Source organism: Aotus nancymaae, unplaced genomic scaffold, assembly GCF_030222135.1.
Source record: "Aotus nancymaae isolate 86718 unplaced genomic scaffold, 86718_ANA_hifiasm-v0.15.2.pri h1tg000006l, whole genome shotgun sequence".
Lineage (NCBI taxonomy): Eukaryota > Metazoa > Chordata > Mammalia > Primates > Aotidae > Aotus > Aotus nancymaae.
The window spans coordinates 34,949,799-34,973,026 of NW_026988417.1; the positions used below are offsets into that span (position 1 = coordinate 34,949,799).

The 23,228-nt window shown below is 35.5% G+C and overlaps 1 pseudogene; it reads right to left on the bottom strand.

Annotated features, from left to right (window-relative positions):
- Positions 1-563: 563 nt before the first annotated feature.
- Positions 564-23,228, bottom strand: part of LOC135269470 (large ribosomal subunit protein eL31-like) — an 81,164-nt pseudogene continuing 58,499 nt past the window's right edge.

Sequence of the window (23,228 nt, forward strand, 5' to 3'; positions counted from 1 at the left end):
AGTAAATGATAGGAGCCAGATTTCTCACTGTTGGGGGTAAAAGCTTACAGATAAGCAAGGATAGGAAGCTACAATGTTCATACAGTAATGGAATGTAGTGGAAGACATCAGTGGGGACTCATGTTTAGCTTAATCCTATTACTTTCAATGGCAAAGCCTGCATTTACTTTTTCACCAAACTAATAGATATAGATGGTTTCATATAAAAATATTTGTAGCTAGGTGTATAAGTTAGGCTAATATGCATTCATATACTTCCTTTTTCTGTCAGCCGAGAAGCCCTAGAAGCAACTACATCTTAGAAGCAATGACCACACCTAGTGCCCAGAATAAAAGAAATCATGGCTTCTTGGAGAAATAGCTGATTCTGGGACTATGGTAGGAAAAAGTACAAGACGAACCCAGAGCAACTGTAGTGCCAAAAAGATAGAAAATAGTAAAATAATAATAATAAAATTACAGTGCTTGTGATATTTCAAAGGGATATGGCAGCCAATGAAAGACCTTTTTTTTTTTATTTTTGCAATTTTTAAAGTTTATTTGATGTATTTGATCATCAGCGATTAGTTCTCATCCACATTGACTGTCTGTAGATTTTTGAAAGTGGTAACAGGTACATAGGTAACCAAAGTATAGAACTTATTTGGTGAATCTTCATCCTCATTACGTTTTCTGGACAACCCCAAATGGATTCGTTATGGAACATTCCGTATTCCTTTGGCCCAGACAGCTTTGTTGAGCCTGGTATCAATGCGCACATCTGGAGTTCCCATCTCCTTCATAGCAAATGTCCTATCTCTTTGAGCGCCCGAGGGGCACGCTTCTTGAAGCCCACTCCATGGATGCGCTTGTGAATGTTGATGGTGTATTCTCGGGTCACCACCTCGTTGACGGCAGAACGGCCCTTTTTCTTCTCGCCACCCTTCTTTGCGGGAGCTATTCTGTCGGGTCCGAGGTGGAAAGGAAGAGCGTCGAAAGATCTTTTAATGGCTGAAACTGGAATAATTTGAACAACAAAAATAAAGTAACATTGGATTATAACTCAAAATATTTTGAAAATACAAATATTTATATTGATTGGATAAATATTTGTATAAATAAATGGGGAAAGAATCAACACATATACTACGCAGAAGAATTCCTGGTAACTTATGTAGGTATTTCTCCCTTACAAAAGGAGAATACAACTCCCACTTCATGTCCAAACTGTGCACAGTGACTTCTTTCCAAAGAGTACAGTATCGAAAGGGAGAAAAAAGAAGCTTCCAGTGATAAATGTAAGACAGTAACCCAAGCTAGTTGATCAAAGTTAAGATCAACAGTGATTGCTTAAATTGGTAACATGTACTCTTGATATGAAGTGATGACAAGGCAGTTTGCCTTTTTGGTATTCATCTAAAACATAGTGACCCAGTCTAATTATGAAAATAAAATAATCAAACAAATTTGAATTGAGGGACATTCCACAAAATATCTGGCTAGCACTCCTCAAAACTACCAAGGTCATAAAAGATAAGAGAAGTCTGAGAAACTCTCACAAGAGAGGTTACAGAGACATATTTCTAAGGGTAATGTGGTACCCTGGATGGGATCTTGGAACAGAAAATGGGCATAAAGTAGATGAATAAAGTATGGCCTTTAGTTAATAATAATGCATCAATATTATCTCATTAATTATAACAGATGCACCATACTAATATAACTTATTATTGATGCTAATAGGGAAATTGGAAATAGAGTATATGAGAAATGTTGTACTCTCTAGACAATAATTCAGTAAAAGTAATGCTGTTCTAAAATATAAAAGCTAATTTTTAGATTTATATATAGTCATATATCCATATATGTGTATACACAGCACATGAAACTTCTTCCAACAAAAACTTGTAAACAAACTTCTAACAGCTACTCCATTGTCACGTGTTCTCTTCTGCCTCTGTACTGCCTCTGCTAAACCTTTCCTCCCACCTTCTTCTTTATGACTAATGCATCCTCATTCTTTATGTCTTATGCCAGGAAAGTCCAGAAGTCTACTCTAAACCCAGCTAAAGAGGCTTTCCTAAGTATTCTGACAGTATCCTACACTTTCCCTGTCAAATAAAAAACTTCTTTAATATTTATACCCACAGTAGAGTGGGAGTTCCCTAAAAGGAGAAACGAGGTAGGACCTGAAGCTGTTTCTAGAAACACATCACTCTTGTCATCTCCTTGCCATACTTCACGTCACCGTTTCACACACACACACACACACACACACACACACACACGCACAAAGAGTGAATATCTGAAAGGCTTTTTTCACCTTTCCACCTTTTTAACTTGTTTATTATTCAACCCTCAGCCAAGGGGTCACATTCTCCAAAAAGATCTTCTTGAATTTACAGAGATTTTAGGTGATTCTTTAGCATCCTACTCCCTAGAACAAGAAATTATATTTGTGTTCATCTCTCCCACTAGTCTAAAAATGTCATTCATTTTTGTACCCCTATACGTTCGGAACAGTCTGCTACATAACAGACTGTCAAGACATACTTAATGAACTGGCTTGAACTGAACTAAGCAGCAATTTTTCTCTGGAAGAAACATACTAAAATTGGAGGTTCTGTTTTTTCAAAAAGGGAATGAATCAATTTGGAAACTAAGAGTCAAATTTCAAACGAAGTAGCAGCAAATGCCTCTGGCAATCTACCTTTATTATTAAAAGGACTCATAATCCACAACTAGATGTTCTTACTGCTGCTTTTCAAAGCCAAGTATTACTATTCTAAAACTAAAAATGAGAGACAGTTTTGATGAGTAATATTTTCAAGAAAATTCAGAGAAACAATTTTGATATTCTTCCCCCTTGCAAATCTTAACATCTCTAAAACACAAAATTATGTACAAAAATAATATAAATGCTAACTTGTAACATATTTCATTATTTTTATTGTGGAAATACATGGCTATTTATTACTATTATTATTGTTATCATTATTACCTTACCTTTGTCTCGAATATTGTAGAGTGCCCTAATCTATTTGTTCTTGGGATATTCCTTTACTATCCTTTTTATTTGTTTCCAGGAAAAAAAAATGTGTCTTGTTCCAACTTAGGAAATAAAAATATAAGATTCGACTAACTTCAGGCTTATGTGAAGTTAATGCATTTCTATTTTATTTTCCAATATACTTTGGATTAAATATTAATTTTGGAAAAAAGTTACCAATGTAGCATAAAATGAAGCTTTTTAAAAATAAAAGCATCAACAATGACTCAAGAGAGCAGGATATTGTGCCAAAAAGAGATTTTAACAACAGTGTCATGGTCACAGAAGCCTGCTGTTTAAAAATTAATTTTTAGTTCGAAAACATTACTGGCAGGACTGGGAGTATGCAAAACATATTCTCTCATTACCAGAGCTGCTCCTTGGAGCGTAAATGCCAAATGTTTCAAACTAAGGACAAAGAATACTTTGAACCTTAGAAGAAATGTGATGTAGAACGGAAAGTATATACAGTTGTCTCCAACTAATATTTTCCTAAGCAAAAAATATTTATAAAAATTAAAAACCAAATATTTACTTGCTTTATAAATTAGCACGATACAGCTTGAGATCCTTTTTTCAGTACTTGTTTTTGAATAACTACATTATCCAAGTAAGGAGAAAAAAAATTATCTTTTAAGTGAGTAGAGTGACCTTAGAATAATTTTCTCTCAAATCATGTATGCACTCATTGGACATTTACTAAGTACCTGATGTGAACCAGGCATCAGGCTAGGTGATGCATGTGAAGTACAGTCATTGGCCTCAAAGTAACCTAACTTTTATCAGGGATCAGACAAGACAGCAATCGGAACTCAACAACAGAGGCAAAGCATGCTGTATAACCAGTTCAGATGATGTGCTCAGTGAAGGTGATCATTTACCACAAAGCTTTAACTATCAGTTGTATGTTAAGCATTTAGCATTTCCACCTAACATATGAAGTAGTACATAGAAGGATTTGAGATATGCCTTCCTAAAGAAATTCACAAAAGGCTTTTAAATTTGATAGGTGTCTTGACTGGCTCATTTATCATGGTTGTCTTTATCTTTGTCTTTGACTAGGCTATTTTACTACTCTATAGAGATATAAATTAGTTTATAGTGCACTAATACTGATGTAAATAATTCCTGTTCATAAGATTGCAAATTATGTCATTGAATGCAACTGATTATGGTCCTGTAGACATTCAAGGGTTTTGCCAGTTAGCATCCATTTGTAAATGTGTCTTAGCATCTCTTATCTGACTACAAATGTGCTGCTTTTAAGTTATCTTAAAAAACACTTGTCATATCTCACTGCTCTTTTCATTAATTAATGAGTCAAATAAAATATTTGACATGTGATCATTTTATATCTCTATGAGAGTCATAATTTTATGCTTTTTAAAAAAGTGATTCCTTAACAGGTGGGTAAAGAAACCTTAAATCAGAAGAGTGTCTCTGTACACTGGTGTTACTTATATTTCAAGGGAATGGTTCAGAACCTGCCCAGGGCTCGTGTGCTTTTTTCACTGGTGCCTATTGTTATACATTCCTTTGGAAACCAAAAGTGATGAGCTGAAACCATGGATTCTAGAAGTATGCCCCAGCAAAGAGAAAAATGTGAGAAAAAAAAATCACACTGTAAATATTTAGAGGCAATCCATGGTTACAAGCAGCATTTATTTATTTTGACCAAAGTAAGCAAGAAGCACATATACTATGAAGCCTGTGACGCATCCTTGTATAGCCAACTCTACAGTAGTGAGCCATGTGTTCATAGCTCAGGGAGTCACTTAAGGTATCTCCATTTGCTTTCAGAGCAATAACACTTTTTCAAATAAATTAAAAGTCTGGCTGTTTAAATTGAATCACTTCATGTCTTAAAAATATAAGCAATCCTAAGTGGAAGAAAATATAGGCTTTACATGTTTCTTGATGTAAATGAAGTATACCAATTTACCAACTTGTCTGCAATATGGTTCAATATAGTTATAGATAAGTGCATACATAGAGATATATGTAACAGGAACTTAGAATGAAAGTTCCTGAACACATAAGAGTCAGCAATAACCAGGCCGGGTGTGGTGTCTCATGCAGTAATCCCAGCACTTTGGGAGGCCAAGGTGAGCAGATCACCTGAGGTCAGGAGTTCAAGACCACCCTGGTCAATATGGCGAAACCCTGTCTCTACTAAAAATACAAAAATTAGCCTAACGTGGTGTTACATGTCTTTAATTTCAGCTGCTCAGGTGGCTGAGGCAGGAGAATCACTTGAACCCAGGAGGCGGAGGTTGCAGTGAGACAAGATGGTGCCACTACACTCTAGCCTGGGCATCAGAGTAAGACTCCGTCTCAAAAAAGAAAAAAATTCAATATTCAAAGTAGTATAGAAGTTAAAAAGTACATTGTCAGTAATGGATTAAAGGGCTTTTAAATTCCATGCCACAATAAGAACATAAAAGGGTCAGATGATCATAGAGAAAAACAAAACAGGAGTTTAAAGTGAAGAAACTGAGGCCAGCACAAGAAGATCTGATGCGAAGGAATTTATTCAGGCTCCCGGACGAGGTTCTGCGGTCCGACAGGAGGGGCCAGAGAAGTCGCATGGACTCCTCTCAGACAGGGGGTTTTATAGGGAGTGAAACAGCTCGATTGGTTTTGGGAGAGCAGGACTGCTATTGGGTAAATTACAAGCCTTTACCTAGGACTTGGCTTGTTGTTGGTTGGAATTACTCGGCTGCTATTGGTCGTTAAGACTCGGCTGTTATTGGTTGTTAAGACTCGGCTGCTGTTGGTTATTAAGACTTGGCTGCTATTGGTTGTTAAGATGCTAGGGTTACCACACCTTGTTTGCATACTGGGCTCTTTAAGGGAAGGTCAGGCTGTGTGAGCATGGGAGAAGGGAAAAAGCCTGAGCATGTCTGAGCTTGCCTGAGCTTATCCGGGCTCATCCGAGCTTTTGAAAAGAAGCGGGGGCAGTCTGCATCCTTGCTCCCAGTGAGGCAACCAGCCTTACACTCCCAAAATAACCTGAGCTTATGGGATAAAAAGTTTAGCGAGAGATGTCAAAACCCAGGCAACCTTTGTAATCTTATCACTAAAAAAAGAATAGAACTCCATATATCCACATATATATAATTCCAAAAGAGCTGGGTAGTTCTAACATGGAAAAGCACATGTTAAATTCTGAATAAATAAATACTGTAGCAAATGAAGGGTTTTATTTTTAAGACAAAGGGAATAAAAGGGTAGACCATGTAAAAAGGCTGGAGACTGCTAAATTATGGAGAAAAGGGCAAAATGAACACAGAATAGAGATAATAAGGCAACAAGCATTTCCTAGACAGAGCATATGGCCAAGCTGGGCCCAGAGGGAGACTGGGCGTTGATTGGGTATCATATCTGCAACTGCATACTTCAGTAATTTGCTGTGATTAACTCTATTCGTTTACTTTGCGTTCAACTGCCCGAAATATGAATATGCCAAAAAACAAACTCACATATGACCTTCTGAGACCTCTTCTGTTATATCGATATCATTCCACTGTTTACCAATCATGTGCTATCTAATATGTGTTACAGTAACATTCTTTTTAGCAGAACAGACTATCTCAACAGAGTAATAGAGGCTATAAGAGGAACAAGCAAGCAGTGGAAGCAGAGAGTATTCACCACTGTCAGTGTAACTAAAGGAGAGATGAGCAAGAGTGGTTGGATTCCTGCTGGCGAGGAGTTCAAGGGACACAACAGTCCTTGAGAGGGTTTGAACTCTTGGCCCTAGGTAATTCAATGTCTATTCACAAAAGTAACAGTATTATAAAAACTTTCCTTCTCTTTTTGAATTTCTTCTTCCTGTTCCCACTTCACCTTGGTGGAGGGACAGATGGATATTTAGATGAGAGAAAATGGTATTTATGAGATGAGAGGGTAAAAATGTTAAATATCAAGGTGGAGAAAGAGAAAAGTAACTATTCACATGTCCCTCCTGACTTTGATGCTTCCGTGTCTCTACCAAACAAGTCAGAGAAGGAAGGGCTATTATTGTCAGCTATATGGTTTTTTTTTTTTTTTTTTTTTTTTTGAGACGGAGTCTCGCTCTTGTTACCCAGGCTGGAGTGCAATGGCATGATCTCGGCTCACCGCAACCTCCGCCTCCTGGGTTCAGGCAATTCTCCTGCCTCAGCCTCCTGAGTAGCTGGGATTACAGGCACGCGCCACCGTGCCCAGCTAATTTTTTTGTATTAGTAGAGATGGGGTTTCACCATGTTGACCAGGATGGTCTCGATCTCTCGACCTCGTGATCCACCCGCCTCGGCCTCCCAAAGTGCTGGGATTACAGGCTTGAGCCACCGCGCCCGGCCCATGGTTTTATATGGTGACAGAGTAAGGAACATCACTGTTGCTGACAAAGGAAGATTCAGCATCATCCAATTAATTTAATGTTATAATAGATGACAAAACTAGAGGTGCTTTATGCATTAGCCCTGATGCATATACCGCAAAGATTAGTGTTGATGACAATCAAGCTGTCCAATTTTCTGAATGGCATATTGGTTTTTCTTGGTCTTTTTTGTTTGTTTGTTTGTTTGTTTGTTTGGGTGTTTGTTAGTTTTGTTTGTTTGTTTGTTTGAGACAGAGTCTCACTCTGCCTTCCAGTCTGGAGTGCAATGGTGCAATCTCAGCTCACTGCAACCTCTGCCCTCTGGGTTCAAGCGATTATCCTGCCTCAGCCTCCCGAGTACCTGGGATTATAGGCATGCACCACGAGGCCAGGTTAATTTTTGTATTTTTAGTAGAGATGAGATTTCGCTATGTTGGCCAGGCTGGCCTCGAACTCCTGACCTCAGGTGATCCTCCCATCTCAGCCTCCCAAAGTGCTAGGATTACAGGCATGAGCCACCACACTAGGCCACAATTACTCAAGTTCTACTTTAGGAAAATCAAAAAACTAGATTTGAAGTCTTTTAGTAAAGTTGGGACTATAGAGTCTAAATCTGTTACAGTGCCTTGGCCTCCCAAAGTGCTGAGATTACAGGCATGAGCCACTGCGCCTGGCCCTGAACAGCATTTTGATAACAGATAGAATTTAAAAAAAAAAAAAAAACTTTATTCTGTAAATTTTTTTTTCAAGAAACAACTATCCCTTTACTGTCCTATTTTATTCTTCAGATATATAGGCAAAAATTAAATTACAAAAATGCATTATTATATTACTACAGAAGAAAGATGGATACATCCAATACGATAAACAGGAAATTTATGTTAAATTTCATATGACACTTACCTAAATGTCCTAGTTAGGACAGTTTCTTTTGTAAGGCATCAAAACCTAACTCACTGAACAAAGGAGGTGGTGGAGGACTCCACCAATTCATAATAAAAAGTTCATAGTTATATTAATTTCAGGCATTGACTGAACCAGAGAATCAGAAGATATCATCCAAAATCTTAATGGCTTTATACCATCCCCCAGCACTGTTACTTTCTGTATGGACTTCATTCTTTGGCAAATAGACTTACACCAATCTTGTAGCCACTCATTCCAAGGGAATAATGGTACCTCTCTTTCAGTAGTTTCACCAAAACATCACAGAAGCACTCATCCATACTAATTGTCTTGGTTTTATTTGCTTCCTCCTAAACTACTGCAGCCAGGCTGTCCATGGCTTAATCATGTGCCCAGGCTTATGGCAGTGGGTCTGAACTAGTTGGAACAAATTAATCATAAAGAAAGAAAATATCAATTTACAAAAGAAGGAAAGAGGAGAAATTAAAAGATGCCAAACAGATAACTTTAGCCATCGTAATGGCTATTAAAATAGTATCTTTAGAGTCATTTGACTGAGATCAGAAAATTGGGATAGATTTAAATGAATAGATGAGATATTGTATTGTGTATGTCTATAAATGACAAATTTATCTCTATTGATAAGAAAACAGATGGGTAAATAGATAAATATATGCATACATGGATAGACCATAGATGTTGACTTTTAAAAGAAGGATATAGAGATATACTAAGAAGATAGAATTCTCTAAAATATTAACAGATATTCTATCTGGTGGTGAAATTATGAATAATCTATTTCCTTCTTTGCTCATTTTGTCTCCATATTTAAGATACTGAATACACACGTATATTAGAAAATCATCTTAAATTTATAATCAGAAAAAAATCTAAAAATAAGTAAAGAAGCAGCATTAAATCAGTCAAAATAATTTTCTGTGTCATGATGTCTACCATCTCAGTGTAAATGAAGTTTATTCTAGTGAATTCTAATGAGAGGCAACATTTGTTTGTCAAAATGCTTGTAATAGCAACCTCTTTTCTTCCCTGCACTTTCATTATTCTCCTTTCTCCATCTCATAAATTCATAGGAAGCCAGAGCTAAAAGGGGCTTTTGGGGAATCTAGTCCCAGACCTTTATTTTGGAAATGTTGGAACTCTAGTGCAGAAAAATATGGAGACTTGCTATCAGTCAAAAAAACGAAAAACAAAACAAAAAAAGAAGTGACAAAGTAAAACTATGTTCCCACTCTGCCTGCTTTGAATCATGTAACACGTTCATCAAATCTTTTCCTTATTCATTATTTCAACATGCATTCATTGTGTCTAACATTTTCAGAATACTGTGCTAATTTATTGTGGAATATGCAAGGGCATATTATATCTAATAGAGTATTATATATATTCATATATATAATATTAATATAACACCAGGTAAAAATTGCTAAGTGACTTAAGAGAAAATTATTTTCTGGAAGCTTGAGGATAAATCAGGAAATGAAAAAAGCACAGAGGAGAAAACCCACTGGAAACTTATTTGGGAGACTATGCAAACCGAAAACATAGTTGACTTCATACAGCATCTCTCTATATAAAAAGTACTAACTGTATTTCTTCAGATGTGTGTTATATGTTTCTTAATGTGTATATACAATGTGGATTATAAATATTTATTACAGATTTTCAAGCCATACCTCAACTAGGAATCTTCCAGTCACTCTCCCAATTAGGATTTCTGGGACACCAAACACAACTGGTCATGGGGTAGGAGTTCCCTCTCTGGTAATTAGAAAATATATTATAAATCATTTTATTTGATCAAAGAAATTAAACCAAGAAGGCTTAAAAGCCACAAGGATAACTCTGTATCTCCTAGGAGTCAAAAAATGTGATAAATCAGTGTGTGTGTGTGTGTGTGTGTGTGTGTGTGTGTGTGTGTGTGTGTATAGTGAAACCTGAAAGAAAGACTTTGGTAGCAAGATTATATATTAGTGCTACAAAAAGCAACAGAGAGAGATAGATGGTGAGTAGATAGACATTCTTCTAAACTATATATGTGCTTGCCAACTAATCTTGAGTTGCCACAAACCTTTAATTACATAATTTCACATCTTTATGCTATAAGGAATTTCTCACAAAATTCTACTTTATTAAAAAAAACCTAGTGGTTTCATTAACATAAGAACATGTATTGATTGAGTGAAAAATATACTTGTAATTGATGTTTATATGCTTAAGGAAAGTTCAGTAATTCACACTGAAGACCAGTATACATTCTGAAATTTGATGATAGGTTACATTTTAATTCTGAAGTGGAGTTGTTTTAAATCTAGAAATAAATTAACCTCTTAGTAAACTCTTTGCTCAGAAATTTCTTATAACATTTAAATAGCTACTGATTTCCAAGTAATAATTTTTATTAAGTAGTGTTCTCATCCAAATGTTAAAAATTTTATGTTCACAAAGTCACTCTTTTAAGAGTGCTTTTCACACTCCCCCTCCTACCTCCAGTCCTACATTTTTTACACTTATTTGACTTATATTCACATTTGACTTTCTGGCATTTTAGAAAACCTCTCTTCCACTGGCTCTGAAAATGTAATGTTTTAAATGTGTAGTGTTTATCCACAGTTTGCTACTTTATCATTCTGTGCTTATATGATTTTCTTAGAGCTAATGATGCATTTCCTTTTCACTTATTGTAGCAAAAAGAAAAAAACCAATCCCTGCACATCCTTCTATGAAATCTAATGTGAACAGCAGTACTTCTGGCAATCTGAATCAATAATAATTAATCTATATCTAATTATTTTCTTAGTTTCCTATAATTCCTTAATTCTTCTTCTTAATTGTTGAATTTTAATAATTAACATTGTAATGTGAATGAAAGAAAGAAGGAAAGAAAGGAGGGAGCTACACAAACCAGCTCTTCACAGTCCAAGTTTGTCAGCTATTTGCAACATTCCTACACACAAGTGGCTTGTATTATGAATGTTATGATCACATATATCGAATAATAAATGAACACATTTGCATTATTTTATCAAAATAATATACTCAGGTCTCTAAGGTACGATGTTCAACAAGTATTCTGATGGCAAATCAATTATTTTTAACCATAATTAGGGCAAGACCTTTTCTAAAATCAAAAAATTGATTGGATTATTGAGTTAGAATTTCAATGTTGATCATCAGTAGCTGTGACTTTTGAGCAAGCTGCTTAATTAACTTGTGCCTTAGTATTCCTATCTGTAAAACAGTAATGATTACTATTATCTCATTATTAGAACTGTGAAATATGAAAAATTTGTATCTTGCAAATTGTAAATGTTCACTAATAAGTGCTAGCTATGATTGCCTATTACACACAGCCTTCTGAATGGCTTATTTTGAAATTTTGAGAAAGATAGCTTTGGACGGTTCCCCAGAAGAAATCCCTGAATTTTAATGCAAGGTCTTTATTTGGGAGGTGATCTCAGAACACACAGGTATACTGTTGAGTTGAAACAGAGAAGAAAATGGAGACAAAACAGAGTGTATAAACGAGCCGGTATCCCATAGGGGCAGTAGGGACTTAGTCCAACTGAGGACCTCAAAGTAACACTAGAACATTTCTCAGACTTTTCCCACCCAAGAAGTAAGACAGTGGGTTACTTTTCCAATGACTCCCATCAGTCATTACTATGCAAGAATAACTGTCCAGCTTTCTCATCCTCCCTTGCACAAGGGACATACCTGCTCTTGTTGCAGCAGAAAGCCTCAAGTCAAGGAATAGCAGAAGTTTGTAACACGAAAGCAAGAGTGCGTTTAGGAGCAATGGAGAGCCAAGAAAATGCAAGAAGATCCCTGAAGCGGACAGTCACACATACACAAGGTTTTGGAAATTCTGCTTCTAAAATATTCTTTCCACAAATACATAATGAGCTTCTACTATTCTCAAATTATCAGACCAATTGGAACTAAAAGATAAATCAGGCATGGCTTTGCCATTCAATGAACTAACAGCCTGTTGGAAGAGCTGAAGGGATAGATAGTGCTACCTTGATTATCAGGCATCTGGCTCCCTCCCTCTCAGTAATTTCTTTTCTTCAAATATGAAAAAGTGATGCATATTTAAATCCTCACTCTTGATGAGCAGAACAAATTCTTGATCTTCCTTTCCCAAATCTCTGGCATATATTAGAGAGGATAAAAATTTTCTGGTATTCATTTGAGAGTGGCTATGTGACTTTGGGCTATTTAACTTCTTCCAAAGTCAATTATTCTTATCTGCAAAATGGGATGAAGACATCTGTTATATGGCGTGCCCTTGAGCATTAATTATGCATCTAATGTGCTTGACACTGTGCCTACCATAAATTTAGGGCTCAGAATGACCATTTGTTTGAAAGTTGAATGTTTTCAAATGACCACAACCCATTGCTATGGAGTGCTTGGAGTTATAAGAAGAGACCAAAGGTTTGTGGAGCAAAACATTGAACTTTGCTAGAGTAGAGGAGAGATTACTGACTGAAAATACAGACTCAGGTGTTTTCCACTTTTCGTCACTCCTATAGTTGTGTCAAGTATTTGAATTATTTCAGTACCCTTGCCTCATTTAGAAAACTAGGATAACAATACCTGCTTAACCAACCACAGTAGGAAAGTGTGAGACATTAAATAGAAATCCATAAGAGCCATTTAGAAAATTTCAGCCAAGGTAATTAGGAAGAAAAAAGTGTTAATTTTAAATGATTCAGAGAAAAAAATGTTTTCTCACATTAGCTATGATGTTACAGTGGAAACAAATCTAGGCAAAGGCAACCCAATTTTATTAATATTTTGTCAATGTTATTAGACCTAGTGGACATTCTAGATAAGCAATTAAATAGATCCATTAATTTATAACAATAAAAATAACATCTCGGGTTAGAATATTTTGTCATACACTTCCTAAGCTCTTTTGTCATAGAAATGACCTTAGACTCTGAAATAAATTCTCAAATAATTCAGTAGAATGGAAGAAATATTTCAGGTAGTGGATTTGCTCCCTGGAGGCTACCACCTAATGCTAATGATAGTTATGGTACGTTTGTTGGAGCCATAATGGCATAAAACATCCCATCAGACAGCTCCCAGCTGCTGTCACTTTCATTTTCATTCTTATTAATTCACCAAGGTTAGAAAGGTCATTGGAATAAGATGGGTAGTGAATGAATCACATTTGATGGGAAGGTGTAAAATAGAGTAAGCCATTGTCTTCAGGTGTCTTAGTTCAATCAAGTTGCTACATCAAAATGCTGTAGGCTGGATGGTTTATAAACAGAAATTTATTTTTCACAGTTCTAGTGGTTGGGAAATCCAAAGCAAAGGTGCCTGCAGATTCAATATTTGATGAGGAACCATTTCCTGGTTCATAAACCATGCCTTCTTGCTATGTCCTCACATGGCAGAAAGGGCAAGGCAGCTCCTGAGGGCCTCTTTCATAAGGGTACTAATCTCATTCCTGAGAGCCTCATCCTGATGACCTAATCATCTTTCAAATGCCCCATCTGCCTAATACCATCACCTTGATGATTAAGTTTCAACATATGGATTTTAGAGGGACACAAACATTCAGATTATAACAGCAGAGAAACTCAAGTTTCCTGCTGGTTTCTTTTTAGAACTCTCCTCAACTCAACAAACAGTACCAAAATAAACTATGATCTATTGTCACTCAGTTTTATTGGTCTGGAGTTTAAACATGCCGTTGACTCTATACGAACAAGTGACACAGTCTTCTGAACAGCAGTGTAAAGAAAAATTCCTTAACTAGGAGCCAGGAAAGGTGAGTTTTAAACCTGCTTATTAGTCTTTCACCTGTAAATGGCAATAAAAATGCCTGCTTTGACTACCCTACAGGGAAGTCAACAGAACCGAAAGGCTACATATACTAAGAGGAAATCATCTGATATGGTTTGGCTGTGTCCTAATCCAAATTTCTTCTTGAATTGTAGTTCCCATAATCCTCTTGTGTCAGGGGAGGGACCCAGTGGGGCAATTGAATGATGGGGCAGTTACCTCCATGCTGTTCTCATAGTAGTGAGTGAGTTCTCACAAGGTCTGATGATTTTGTAAGGGGCTTTTCCCTCCTTTGTTCAGCACTTCTCCTTGCTGTTGCTATGTGAAGAAGGATGGGCTTGTTTCCCCTTCTGCCATGATTGTAAGTATTCTGAAGCCTCCCCAGCCCTGTGGAACTGTGAGTCAATTAAATCTCTTTCCTTTATAAATTACCCTGTCTCGGATATGTCCTTATAGCAGCATAAAAACAGACTAATACATCATCTCTTTTTACTATTTCTCTTACACCTAGTACTAAGCTTGTGATATGATTTGGCTGTGTCCTCACCCAAATCTCATCTTTAGTTGTGGCTCCCATAATTCCCATGTGTTGTGGGAGAGACCCAGTGGGAAAGAATTGAATCATGGGGGTGGTTTCCCCCATACTGTTCTCATAGTAGTGAATAAGTCTGACCAGATCTGATAATTTTAAAAGAGGTTTCTCCTTTTATTTGGTTCTTATTCTTGCTCTGTGCCAGCCACCATGTAAAATGTACCTTTTGCCTTCTACCATGATTATAAGGCCTCCCCAGCCACATGGAACCATGAGTCCATTAAACCTCTTTTCTTTTTCAATTACCAAGTCTTGGGTATGTCTTCATCAGCACTAATAGGGACTATTAGCACTAATTAGGGACTAATACAATTTGATATAGAATTAGCAATTTATAAACATATGTTGACAGTGTTTTTAACACTCTTCTATAATACACAAAGATAAAATGTAACTAAATCGCATTACGTCTGACTCTTTAATTGCCTTTGTATCATCTTTTTCTTTACCCTTTTCTGTTTTCACTTATCCTCTAAATTTATCTCAATTGCTATTTCATGAAAATATGTCACAATGGCTGCTTAAAATTACCTGAGGGACTTTCAAAAAACATATATTACAGTAAAATCCATCTGTAAGGAAATAAGCAAAATATTACATCTTCATTACAGTGGGCAGTATAGATATAGATAATTATGAGACATAAACATAGATATATATGTTAGAACCGCTTAGCTTACACTTTAATGATATGAGCCTGATAGCTAAATGTTCATATATGTATGTGTAGATTGTCTGTCTCCCTTGTATGCTTCACCCTTTAATAACAGAGTCCCTGAAGATGAACACAATTCCCAGCCTTCTGTGGAGTTAATGTCACATCACGAAGTTTGAGTTAAAAGGATATGAAAAGAATAAATCTTTATGACTTCCAGACCACTTCCTTAAAAAAAGAAAGTCCTTTGTAATAGGATCTTCTTTATCTTTTACTACCAGCTAAGAAATCATGGCAATATAAACAGCCACCTTACACCCAGAGGCTGAGGAAACATGTTGAGAGTGGCAGGATCACCCAGGAAGAGAGCATCTCATGTCCTCCCTGCACTGAGTGACCTGCCATCCTGCTCTTTACAGGGCATTATAGGACTATATACAAAGCAGTAATTACAACAGTTTTGATTGGGCTTGTAATGTATGTAACACAGCATAGATAACAACAATAGCACAAGAAAGAGGGGAAGGGAATGATAATATTTTAGAGAAAGTTTCTATCATCTATGGTAATAATGTTATTTTTAAATCTAAAGTTAATTTGGTCAATTATGATATATATTTTAAGCCCAGAAAAGCTACAAGAAACATAGTTGGAAAATATAATAAAAGCCTTAAAGTGGTTAAAATATTACACTAGGAAATATCTACTTAATAATAAAGAAGTCACTAGAGAAATAGAAAAACAAAGTGACATGAAACATATAGAATAGAAAAATCTAAATGGCAGAGGTCAATCCAAACATGTCAATAGTAGCATTACATGTGAATAAAATTAAAAATCCAATTAAAAACTAAGGCAGTTAAAAAAATAAGATTTAGCTATATTGTTTACAGGAGATTTACTATAGATTTATGAAGCAGAAGGTTGAAAGTATCTAACAAAGAGCACCACAATACATGAAGTAAAACTGGTAGAACTTAAGGAAGAAAGACAATTCAAAATTAATAAAACCTTAAGCAGTACCCCTCCCTCCCTTTTTTTTCTGTAACAGAGTCTTGCTCTGTCTCCCAGGCTGAAGTACAATGGTGTGATCTTGCTCACTGCAATCTCTGCATCCCCTGGGTTCAAGAAGTTCTTGTGCCTCAGCCTCCCTACTAGCTGGGATTATCGGCACCCACCACATGCCTGGCTAATTTTTGTATATTTTGTAGAGACGGAGTCTCACCATGTTGGGAGGCCAGTCTCGAACTCCTAACCTCAAGTCCCAAAGTACCCACCTTGGCCTCCCAAATTGCTGGGATTACAGGTGTGAGCCACCACGTCTGGCCTACCCTACTTTCAACAATAGATAGAGAAGTTAGGCAAAAAGCAAAGAAATGGAATATGTGGAAAACACTGTAAACTATCTATCCTTAGCAGATAGATATCTATGAAATATTTTATGAAGAAACAGCAAAATAAGCCTTCCTCTTAAAGGCAAATAGAACATTCTCAGGATAAACAATATTTAAGGACATAAAACAAGCCTCAATAATTTTGAATAGGTTGAAACTGTACAAAATATAATTCTGATACTGCAAATTAAAATGAGTTGAAATTATACAAAGTATTTTATGTAAGCACAAAGAAATTAACTTATAAATCAATAAAAAAAGGAATTTGGAAAATTTACAAATACATAGAAGTTAAACAATACACTACTCTTAAATAAACAATGTGAAAGGAGAAATCATAGGTAAAATTCGAAAATACCTCGAAATGAATGAAAACACAAACACAATGTACGAAAACTTATGGAAAGGAGCTAGAGTAATACAGAAAAAAAATCATAGCTATACATGCCTATAGTACAAAGAAAATACATATTTTAATTCAGTAATCTATCTTTTTTACCTAAAGAAACTAGAAGAAGAAGAGTAAGTTGAACCTAAACATAAGTAGAAGAAAATAGTAAAGATTAGGAATAAAATAAAATGGAGAAGAGAAAACTAATTTTTAAATAATAAAAACCAAAATTGGATTCTTCTAAAAAGTCATAAAAAGTGACATTTAACTAGATCAAATAAAAAGGGAATACTATGAAAAACTGTATGCCAACAAATTAGATAACCTAGATAAAATTTCGAAAAATTTGAGAAACACATAAATTACCACAAACTGTTTCAAAAAGGTAATAGAAAATCTGACTAGATCTCTGACAAGTTTTGAGTTAGTAATCAAAAATGTCCCAAGCAGAATAATGGAGATCAAGATGGCTTCAGTGGTCAATTTTACCAAATATTTAAAGAGTTAATGAAGGTTTTCACACACTTTTCCAAAAAAATAGAAGAGGAAAGATTACTTCCCAACTCATTCAATGGAGCCAATTTTATTTTGATCCTGAAACCAGACAAAGACATCACAAGAAAACAACAGACTAATACAATTTTTTCTTTAAAACTTCTCAGTAAAATACTCAGTAAGCCAAATCAAACAACTTTTTAAAATAATTTTATGACATGGCCACTGGAATCTACCCTAGGAATGCAAGATTGCTTTTGCATACAAAAGTCAATCAGTGTTATACCCCATATTAATAAAATAAATGACAAAAACCATATATGATCATCTACCTAAATGCTAAAAAAATGGCAAAAATTAACACTCGATCATGATAAAACACTCCCTAAATTAAGAATTGCTGTATAAAATCTGACAGCTAAAATCATATTTAATGATGAAAGCCTGCAAGCTTTCCCTCCAATATCAGGAACAAGAACACAAGATCCTTTCTCATCACTAATTCAACATTGTACTTCAAATGCTAGCCAGGACAATTAGAAAAGAAAAATTAATTAAAAGTATTAGGATTTAAAAGAAAGAATTAAAACTATATAAATAGACTGGGCACTGTCGCTCATGCCTGTAATCCCAGCATTTTGGGAGGATGAGGAGGGTGGATCACGAGGTCACGAGATTGAGACCATCCTGGCCAACATGATGAAAACCCATCTCTACTAAAATACAAAAATATTGCCGGGAGTGGTGGCAGGCGCCTGTTGTCCCAATTACTTGGGAGGCTGAGACAGGAGAATCGCTTGAACTGGGAGGCAGATGTTGCAGTGAGCTGAGATTGCACCACTGCACTCAGCCTGGTGACAGAACAAGACTCCACCTCAAAAAAAAAAAAAAAAAAAAAACCTATATAAACAGATGGCATAATGTGTGTAGAAAATATAAATACATTTTTTAAAACTATGAGAATTAATGGATATGCTTAGCATGATTGTAGGTTATTATATCAACAATCACACAAAAAAATTATTTCTATATGCTAGCAATAAGCAGTACAAAAATGAAATTAAGAAAATTTAAAAATTAAGAAAAAATTTATGTACAATATAATAAAAAAAGAATATAATAGGAATAAATGTAACAAAATAAATGCAAGACTTATACCTGGATAACATTTTTGAAATAAATTTTAAAAGACCTAAATAATTGGGAGGCCGAGGCGGGCGGATAACAAGGTGAAGAGATCGAAACCATCCTGGCCAACATGATGAAACTCCCTGTCTACTAAAAAATACAAAAATTAGCTGGGCGTGGTGGCGTGCGCCTGTAGTCCCAGCTACTTGGGAGGCTGAGGCAGGAGAACTGCTTGAACCCGGGAGGTGGAGGTTACAGTGAGCTGAGATCGCGCCACTGCACTCTAGCCTGGTGCCTGGTGACAGAGTAAGACTCTGTCTCAAAAAAAAAAAAAGGACCTAAATAAATGAAAAGATATCCTATATTTATAAATTGGGAGGCAATTTAAAAGGCAATCATATCCAAATTGACCTGCAGATTCAATACAATCCCATCAAATTACCAACTAACATTTTTGTTTTTGCAGAAATTGATGAAGTAATCCTAAAACTCATATGAAAATTCGAAGAACATAGTGCAGTCAAGAAAAAATTGCAAAAAGAAGAATAAAGTTGAAGAATTCACATTTCCTGGTTTCAAAACTTATTACACAACTATAATATTAATACAATGTGATAGTTGTTTTAAAATAGAATTATAAATCAACTGAATAGAATTGGAAGTATAGAAATAAACCCATACATTAATGGGCAATGTATTTTCCTCAAGAGTGCCAAGACAATTAAACCAGGAAGGAAGTGCTTACAACCAGTGGGGCTAAGACAACTGAATATCTGCATGCAATGAGTTGAATTCCTCTCTTACACCTTAGAAATATAAAAATATAAACTCAAAAAAGCTGTAAAAGTCTTAGACAAAAACATTCATATGAGGGAATGTTCATTATGCTGGATTAGGCATTAGTTTCTTTGCTATGACACTAAAAACATAGAAGAAAAAGAAAAAGTAATAATTTGACTATATCAAGCATAAAACAAATACTATGCTACAAACGATGCCACATAAAAAGTTAAAACTTTTTTAACATAAAAAGTTAAAAGACCACCCACAGAATGTAAACAACATTTTTTACTAACAATATACATGATAACAGACAAAGAACTATTACAAATCAATAATAAAAAGATAAATAACCCAACTTTTTAAATGGGCAAAATAGCTAAATAGAAACTTTTCCAAAGAAGAAATATAAATTGCCAATGAGCACATTAGGCAAATACATATCTAAAGGACCATGAGATGCAATTTCACTTCTTCCACTAGGAGACAAGATAAAATAAGACACACAACAGCACAAAGAGACATGCATTAACAAGTACTGGTGAGGATGCAGATAAACTGAAACCTGTACACATTGCTGGTGGGAATGTTAAATGGTGCAACCTCTTTGAAAAACAGTTTGGTATTTCCTCCAAAGGTCAGACTCAGAATCATATGACCCAACAATTCTGCTTTTAAGTACATATGCAAGAAAAATAAAAACATATTTCTACATGAAACCTTATATGGAAATGTTCATAGTAACATTATTTATAAATGTCAAAAGTAGAAACAACTCTAATATCTATCAATTGATGAACAAATAAAATATTATTTGGCAACAAAATTAAACAAAGTACTGATATATGCAACAACATTGATGAAACTTGAAAACACTGTCCTAAGTGAAACTAAGCCAGTCACAAAAGAACATATATCTTATGTTTCCCTTCATATTAAATGTCCAGGATACATAAATCTATAGAAGCAAAATTGAAATTAGTGCTTGCCAATGCCTGGGGAGTGGGCAGGAAGGATGGTGATGGGTGTGATAGCAAATAGATATGAAGTTTACTTTAGGAATGATGAAAATATTTTTAAAATATTTTAAACTGTCTATATGGTAAAAGCTAGTGAATTTTATGGTATATGAATAGTATTTCAATAAAAACATTTCAAAAGTGGAATAAAATATAGTGTCATCAGAAGAAATGACGCCTCAAAGAACACAAAATTTTTATTTTCATAGGTGAAGTCTTTTTATGTAACTAAGTCTTTTTACGGAAACCAATAGCATATGTACTTTTAGCAAAGGGTATAATTTATTGTTCTAACACCATAAAAGAAATATAATTACACAAGAGAAACTGCATTCCACTTTTATAAAATTTCTATAATTTTTTGTTTGCTTGTTTTGTTTTGAGACAGAGTTTCCTTCTTGTTGCCCAGGTTGGAGTACAAAGGCACAATCCTGGCTCAAGGGATTCTCCTGTCTCAGCCTCCTCCCGAGTAGCTGGGATTACAGGCATGTGCCACCATGTCCGGCTAATTTCTTTGGGAATTTTAGTAAAGACCAGGTTTCACCATGTTGGCCAGGCTGGTCTCGAATTCCTGACCTCAGATGATCTGCCCACCTTGGCCTTCCAAAGTGCTGGGATTGCAGGTGTGAGCCACCATGCCTGCCCTATAAATTATTTAAGACTAACAAAACTTTAAGAGGTTAGTCTAATGAAAGGGAAAATATTCTCAAGATACTTGATTTTCGAGCATAAAATGGAATCAAAGAAATCCTAAACCTTTTTTAAGCATTTCAATCCATGAAGACTTACCCAAAAGCACAGCAATCTTCTCATTACATTATCTGCAGCTGTTAAAGATTATATATTTTTATTTTAGAAAATGCCTTGAAAAGTCAATATGATTTTTTTTTCTTTTATCAAGTGATGAACCACCTTAGTTGCAGGTTGTGGGAAATAATTTACCTCTATATTGCTTCATTGCCCACACATTTATATAGGATGTTATTTAGCACACGAAGTCAGAAATAATCCTTGTTAAAGCAGCATTTGTTAGGGATATATCAAATCTATATGTCCGTATGCATATTTGCATTAATTTGAGGAGAGACCATAGTTTCAGCAGAAGGGAACACTCCAGGAGTTAAGAACAATTGCTGTATGCTATTGTTTTACTTTTATATTTTTCCTGCAATTTTTAATTTTATCATGAGTCACTTAAAATTCTAGAAGTTCATGTTTTCCTAAGAGACAAAAAGAGAGTTGAATTAATTAAAGTTATGAACTTGTATCTGATAGCTTATATTTTCAATTCTTCTTTAATCTGTCTAGGTAACAAACCACAACTTGTCCATTTACCACGGTTATACCTTGTTGTCAACATCTGCATGTATTCAAATGTGGTACTGGATTTCCTAGTGTCATCACAGACCTCTCATATCTCACCTATAGTCTCCTGATGTGTGCCACGTCCCACATGTACATTGGAGCAGCAACTCTCTATCATCCTATTACGTCACTTGGCTTTTTTTGTCACTAGAAATCATGTGACAAACATTTTATACTTTTTCTAAATGTGAATTGTTGTCAAATGTTTACTATTTTCAGCCAGGTAAAAACAAGCAAACCTTATTTTGATACACAAAAATGTTTTTATAATAGTTTAGATAAGAGATTTGCATTTCTCATTCTAACTTTGTGCCTAAATTACATTAATGGCCCACCTCTCTAAACCCACATTCTGGATATATATCAAGTCTCAATCACACAGTTGACATGGAAACAAAGCCTGAAATATGAGATAATAGATATAAAAAAGTAAATGAAAAACTTTGGGAGACCAAGGCAGGCAGTTCACTTGAGATCAGGAGTTCGAGAACAGCCTGGCCAACATGGTAAAACCCTGTCTCCACTAAAACTACAAAAATTAGCCAGACATGATGGTGCATGCCTGTAATCCCAGCTACTTGAGGAGCTGAGGCAGGAGAATCGCTGGAACCTGAAAGGCAGAGGTTGCAGTGAGCTGAGATAGCACCACTGCACTCCAGCCTGGGCCACAGAGAAAGACTCCACCTCAAAAAAAATTTAAAAAGTTAATGACATAACTACTAATCTAATAACTCCAAAAGAATCAAGGAATTTATTTTCAAACTCTTCCTCTTTCTCATCCTTTATATACAATCTTTCCAAAGTTCATGTTCACATTCACTACTCTCACTCATATCTTCATAATTTCTCATCAAGACCATTGACATTATTTCTTAGATGCTCACTCAAATTGTTCCCTCATATCTCTGCCATAAACTTATAACTTTGCTTAACTTTGCTTAGGATAATTTTTTTGTGTGTGTGAGACAGCTTCTTGCTCTGTCATGTTGTACGATGGCACGATCTCAGCTCACTGCAATCTCTACCTCCCAGGTTCAAGTGATTCTCATGCCTCAGCCTCCCGAGTACCAAGTAGCTGGGAATACAGGTATGCACCACCACACCCAGCTAATATTCATATTTTTTAGTAGAGATAGCATTTTGCCATGTTGGCCAGGCTGGTCTTGAACGCCTGACCTCAAGTGATCCACCCGCCTCAACTTCCCAAAGTGCTGGGATTACAGGTATAAGCCACCACACTGTGCTGCTTTGAATAATCTTTTTTTTTTTTTTTATTGCATTTTAGGTTT